Below are 7,295 nucleotides of genomic sequence, written 5' to 3'. Positions count from 1 at the left end.
CTCTGTCTGTGTCAGTGTGGAGACACGCAACACCATTATCCGTCCTTGCGTAGGGCTCCGGCAGGCACGCAAGTACATATGGAGTCGAGCCCACTTTTTTAAACATCCGTCGAACGAGACGGATTACGCAAGCTTGTGATTGGTCAGGACGCCGCTGTTGTTTATAGCGCTGCCATTGCAAAGAGAGCCGAGTTTAACTAGCGGTAGACACGGAGAAGCTTGAAGAATACCTCGCGAAAAAACTCTAAAAATATGAACGTTTAATTCTCCCGTGACTGGAGGAGTGAAAAGATGCGCAGCAAGCATTTTATTTGTGGACGGAAATGACAGGAAACGTGGGTTTAGAGGTGGGGAGTGCATGAAGCAGTGGGAGAATGAGAGACAAATATGTCCGTGTTAAAAGTCTCATATACACAAAAAACACAATATAAACACACAATCTTGGACCGATACATGACAGCATACCACAGAACAGCGCTACGCCCTCTGTTGTCCTGCCATGCAATTGCTTTGCAACACTCCCCAGGAGACGGAGAAGTAAAAGAGCAAAACGCTTCCGTCAATCCGTGCGTGTCTGTCCCTTGCGGAGCTGACGGAGAAGCATAAACCAGGCTTTACTCAGGATCCACTGATTGCCCTCTTTCCTATTCACTCTCTCTCTTTCTTAACATTTTTTCTTTTAAATCACAATTGCTTATTTTTGCTCATTTTACATTAATTTTTAAACATTTTCTAAATGCTTTTTTATATTTTTGCATATTTATTTTTTAATTTTTAATTTTTGTTTTTGTGAAGCGCCTTGTGATTTTTATCTTGAGAGGCGCTATAGAAATGATATTTTCTTCTTCTTTCTCCTTCTTCTACTGAGAGCTAGCTTTTGTAGCCGAGGATCAGACCACTAAGGTCCCTGTCTTCGGGCGCCACCCGACACACAATGCACCCAACCCCTTTGGCCCCTCCCATTAGTGATGAGTTAATGGAAGGGGGGACCTATGTCTCCTGAGGGAACACCTCCGGGTGAGGGAACACTATTTCCATTGATATTGTTCATCACAAGGGATCTGTGGACTGCACTTTTGGAACTTACATACTAGCATCAGCTCCATTTCGCCCCGCCCATCCCTGCCCAGCTGCGTTTTTTTCCACACTGCCTTGCATATTGTAAATCTGGGATCCATGTACCCTGCTTTTTATCTTTATTTATAACAACAAACTGACATCATGAAGGTGTTTTTCATTTGGTTTTGAATCAGATACAAAAAAGTCTTTATTTTTCTTAATTAAAATTTTCATGTTAAAACTACAAAATGGAAAAATAGGTTATGATTTTTAACTATGTAAACATGTCTTTACTGCTGACTGAATATCTGATCAGTTCCCGGCATCTTTTGAGTAGAGCAATAGTCAGCATGTACAAAGGGTTTTTTAGCCGAGAAATCTAGACAGATAGTAGCCAAAGTGAAATGATTTTGCTCTGCATGTCAGTCTAGCCATGCTAGCTATGCATCCAGCAAGTCTATCGCCCATGTTAACTATGGTGATGGCATACTCTTCTATTTCTCCATCTTTGTCTGTCCAAAGGAATCTATGCAGTTGCAATTCCCGCTCCTCCAACCACACAGAGTTGTACATCTTCCCGATGTCTCCAACAGCAGCACACAATCCTCTTCTGAATCTCATCAGGACTGCTCTGGTGGAATTTAGAACATCTGGTCCTTTTAACAGTAAATCGTTCATGTTCATACCCTTGAATTGTTGACTACTGTTCCAGACAAGATGTACTGGAGTAGAGATGGAGTGAGGATTTGGTGCTACAACATGACTTGTGGACCAGACTGGACCTACCCAGTCAACCATTTTCTTTGTGAGTTTTCTGGCAGCTTGCTGATCCCACATTTCATGGATTTGAGCTGTATAAGCAGCCCCCCACTCAGATTCCTTAGACAACCGCTTCTCAGTTCTCAGGAAGGTAGCCTCGACTCCACTTTTGTTGTTAGGTTTGTAGGCTGGATCTGTTATCCAAGGGTATTTTGCATCCCAGTGGGGAGATTCACTGTGCTCATCATTTATGATGTAGGTGAGGCCATATTTTATGATTTCTAGCTCTCTTTCTTCTATTGGAGTCATCTCCTTCCCTCCTAGTTTGCAGTTGCCACAGCGACATCCACCACATTTTGGGTCAAAGGCTGTCCCACTTCCTATATTCCTATATTCCACTAAGCCTCTATGGGTTTCAGCTGTGTGTGCCTTTATCATTGTGTTTTGCAGAGAAACAATCCTTTTCTCTGTTGGGATTTCCTCATATTTGACAACAGCAGTTCTCATGGAGCAGGCAAAATGAGTTTCTGACTTATATGCTGTCACATCAACTTGTTCAAATGGGCTCCACCCACTGTCTTTCTAAGGGGGATTTTCCACAAGACAAGATATCCCACCAATTTTACTCTTTGGAGAGCCAGCCTTCCTTTTCTGTGACTCACAGGAACACAGTAAATTAACCATATTGGTTTAAAAAAATGTGCTTCACATAACTGTTTAACATTTTCACTTCACACTAAGAAATAACCTCTAAGGCAGGGGTGTCAAACTCATTTTAGCTCAGGGGCCACATTGAGGGAAATCTAGTCCCAAGTGGGCTGGACCGGTAAATTAAAAAACAACTTCAGATTGTTTTCTTTGTTTTAATACAATCAATATAAAACAAGGCTGGAGCCTGAGGACAGTGTATCCAAAATAGTACAAGTACAACACCTGAAGTATTCTTGAAAATTTGAAAAAAAAAAATAAAAATCAATAAATAAAAAAAACATTCCTTCGTGATTCAAACAGCTTACAGATCACATGGCAAAATCGGTTTCATGCAGCACTTAAAGCATATTTGACTCATTTTACTTTACATCTTTTAGCTTTCACCAGCACATCAATATCAGAAGTCACATCTAGGGATAAACCGATCAGGTTTTTTGCTGCCGATCACCGATACCGATATCAAAGAGGGCTGATCACGATACCGATCACCGATACCGATAACGTGGATTGGCCAGAAATTTTCTACAACATTATAATGAGTGCTACAAACTACATAATCTGGGAATAAAGGAAATGTAACCTAATCTAAAATGGTCTAGGGTTGTCACGGTGTGAAAATTTAACCTCACGGTTATTGTGACCAAAATTACCACGGTTTTCGGTATTATCGCAGTAATTTTTTTTAAATGTGCTACATTTTCACACAATTAAATAAACCCTGTATATCAGGAAAATATTGTCCTCAGTTTGTGTCTAAATTTTGCCTAAAATGTGTTATTTTGTAATTATATTGTTTATTTGTTTACATTTTTTCCCTTTAGTCTTTAAAATACCAATATTTGCCCATAACTTCTTATTTTATGTCTGTTTGATGTCATCATTTAAAAATATTAGATCAGAAGATACTCAGTACTCAAGTAGCCTTCTAATCAGATACTTTTTTTTACCCTTACTTGAGTAATCCGTATATCAGGAAAATATTGTCCTCGGTTTGTGTCCTTCCAGTGAGCTTTGCAGATTTGGGAAAATGTCATCAGGCAGTAATCATTGCTAAACTCATAGTTATCCTTGGAGAGAGACCAACTCTTATCTGCCCCTGGGAGCCTCGTAATGCATAGCTTCATTTCAACATGGGGGTGTCCGCGACACGGTTTATATGCAGGTAGCTGCGCTGCGGCTGCTTTATATAGCGACTCGTTGCATTCTCCCTCAACCCAAATCCTCGGATCACGCATTTTAGCTAAAGCGCTAACGTTAGCTTGCCTTGCGTTGACTGCAGAGTTGTGGGTGATGGTCATGCAGATGTGTCATGAGATTTGAAGCATTGCTGCCTTTTGAAAATATATGTATCTACCTTATAAGCTTCTTTTATATATTTACCTTGTAAGCTCTTTTGTATTCTTCTATGCTATTTTATATTATCATATGCTATGGAGACCTGCTCAGTTACTCAAGGCCTCTCAGTGTTCTTCTGCACAAAGATTAATAGCAGCATATTCTCTTCTGCACCAAAGAAAGGAGTGAGCACATTCCAGCTCTTCTCAAGTTCCTCTCGGTACCGGTGAATGTGTATCTTTTCCTGTCAAGGACGTACCAGGATGTTCCTAGTTATCTCACGGATGCACGTTCTCGTGATGTATTAAACTGTCCACTAACAAGGCTGTTATTTTTTACCTGTCATGACCAATGACGTATGTACATGGCAAACTGCGTATGTTACATTCCTGTATTCCTTAATAAAAATGAGCCGTATCAGCAGAGCAGGGAGAGTGTCTAAATGCAACAGACAGGAGCAGAACGCGGGTTCTTGCTGGAAGTTGCATGCTCTCCCCCTCATGAGCGGTGAAACAGTGACTGGACTTCTGATCATTTGACTCCACATTCTACCAACGAAAGGTGTTTATCTCCATCTTCTCCGTACCTGTGTTTGGTCTAGCAGAAGAAAGACCAACAAATTTGGCGTCACGAACAGGATTTTTTCTTTTTGAAGAAAAAGGAGTTTTTGGAGGACGATTTGACCAACCGACCCAGTGAACGATCTTGGCACAAAACACTGCGGTGAAAATCAAGGTAAGCAGGCCTTTTTCTAAAAATCTGCTCATTGGACATATCCAAAGCCTTTGTGTCCAGAATCTTAGTAGCTGTGGTCCTAAAATAATCGTTGGAGAAGAAAGTGGAGACAAGTACAGAAATAATAAGAGATTTTTTTTGTAATGGTTTAATGGTAAAATAAGATAAGGATTTTTACAAATGGTTTAATGACAGAACAAGGGGTTGGAGGCCCAGGGTATTAAGAAGCCCTAAATTCCACTTAAAGAAGGGTTGGAGGCCCAGGACAAATAAAAAAGTCCTAAATTCCATTTTCCAGGTCGTGGCGGACCAAACTATTTACTGACGAGTGAATAGAAATATAACGAGGTTATATTACGCCAGGTTGGAGTCCTTAGGGGGTGGGAACCCTAAAATTCTACAGGTCAGGGACCTGTTCAAGGTTATACTAAAGGTTAGAGGCCATAGGAGGTAAAAGAAAACTCCTAAAATTCTACTACAAGGTCTGGGACCTTTTATGAGACAAGAAAAGTTGGGTTTGAGGCCCTAGGAGGTAAAAAGAGAACTCCTAAAATTCTAACAAAATTTTTGGGCCTTTAAAGGTACCAAGTAACTGATAAAAGTACAAAAAGCACAGCTGTAGAGAAGCTTCACTGTGTGTGTAAGCTGAGTTCAGCCTGTGTGTGTGAGGCGCAGCAAGAGGCTCTTTACGGCTCTGGATTGAAAGTGTGAGCAGTAGGAAAGAGAGAATGCAGAGCCGAGTTTTGGGAGCTCCGTGTGTGTGGGTGGACAGCGCTGGATGATGTGTGTGTGAAGGCCTGATGCGGTACCAGAAAATAAATAAATAAGATAAATAAGAGCTTTAAAAAGTTGCAACTCGTATATGTAAATTACACTGCAGTGCTAAAATTAATGTTTGAAGCTACGCAAAATTCAAATTCTGCAACCCTGTTCTGATCAGTCTTTGAACAGAACACCATAAGTTAATAAATAAAAGGTTTTTAAAGTAACATATGTATATGTATGTGTGTATGTATGTATATGTGTATACATATATATACATATGTAGTGTACAAGCGTGATAATCATTTGTGTGCGGGGCAGCATGTGAGTGACCCCGATCTGGGGGTTAAGTGGCCTGGAGATGAAAAAGGGAAAAAACCAATAAGAAAAGCAAGTAAGGTTGTAAATGACAACTTTATTTTAGAAATATATAGACATACATATACATAAAGTCAGATAGCTGCTAAACAGTAAAATCGAAACAGATCTGCAGAAAATAAATATATAAACTGTTTCTCAGAGCGCTCTCAAAAATTGCAATTGGATTTGCTCTAATGTTACATAAGGCCTGCTTAAAAGCATAGTAAGCATTAAATTCTGAGAATAATCAGTGTAGTGTTACATAATTTCTGTGCTTAAATTATATATAAATATATAAAGAGAATAAATAAGTGACGGACTGACTTATTTAAAAAAAAAGACTGTGACAAACAGAAAGAATGTCGTCTGTGCCTTGTGAGTGAGTGGAGGTGTGTCTTCTTGCATGAGAAGTAAATGCTGCTTCCGCTGGATATTCTCCTGAATGACTCAGTTTTTAATAGAGGGAGCAGCTGCTTGAGAAACAGGGTGCGGTCCATGTTTTTGCTAGACGGTTATTTAGTTCAAGAGACTGTGGAAACAATAGAAAAAGAATTTATGGTTAGTGTGATGACAAGAAAATCCTTTAAAATACAAAAAGTTGTATGGTTGTGGTTATAAAGGAAGTATTTTGCCTGATTATGGGCCGTGAAGTCAGCTGGACTCTCTCGCTCTCTCTGTTTTTCTGTGTAACATGCAGTTTTAAGCAATTTGTGACTTTAGAAAAGATATGTTTTGGTGTCTCGGGCGTACCTTAGGCTTGTGGTTAGGGTCTTCAGGAGATCCTTCCTCTCGACAGTCAGGGGTGAGAATGACTGGAGTTTCAGCCTGGGGACCTGACTCCACCCACTTTTACACACAAGAATCCCGTAGTCTAAAAATAGCACAAGGTGCTGCGAGAAGCAGCTCTGAACTTCTCAGGATCATCTTTATGAAAACCATAAAATTAACAAATAATCAGTCAGGAAATAAAATATTTGTTAAATCTTGCTATAAAACAAAATCCAATAATTGTCTTGCCTCAACTTTAAGAACCATTAACGTTAATGGCTGGATTTTGAGACGCTGAATAATGAAAAAACAGATAAACTAAGTATTATTTCCTGTAACCTGGCTAGAAACTGTACCAGGCTGTTTTGAGTTAAAAACTGGTAGTTATTTTCCCAAAATAAAATAGATAAATAAAAAATGAAAGGAGGGATCTTGCATTTGGGATAGATTGTGCCTAATGTTTAAAACCTGTGTAGAACTGATTTGATGATTCAGAACAAATTGTGCATAGGAAGTAGTCCAGATTTACCTTTGAGTCAATAAAGTCGACTAATTATTAGAAACCATCGTTGATTTTGATTTGTAAAAGAGAAAGTTCTGTCATTTCAACCCAATCAACATATTTAAGGAAAACGTTTGCTGTGCATTGTGGCGGCATGAACTTTACTGGGTGGGCCTGTCACAACCAGCTGCAAAGAATGTTTGGGTCTGACTTCTATACAAAGGAAACCTGGAAGCCCTCACCAAAAGCTGTGACTTATAACATCGAGACGGGGGAGCACTATAAGATGGACAAAGAGGCAGAA

This window comes from Nothobranchius furzeri, chromosome 5 (genome assembly GCF_043380555.1).
Source record: "Nothobranchius furzeri strain GRZ-AD chromosome 5, NfurGRZ-RIMD1, whole genome shotgun sequence".
Lineage (NCBI taxonomy): Eukaryota > Metazoa > Chordata > Actinopteri > Cyprinodontiformes > Nothobranchiidae > Nothobranchius > Nothobranchius furzeri.
The sequence above is the reverse complement of the archived record's forward strand: the minus strand, read 5'-3'. Positions refer to the sequence as shown.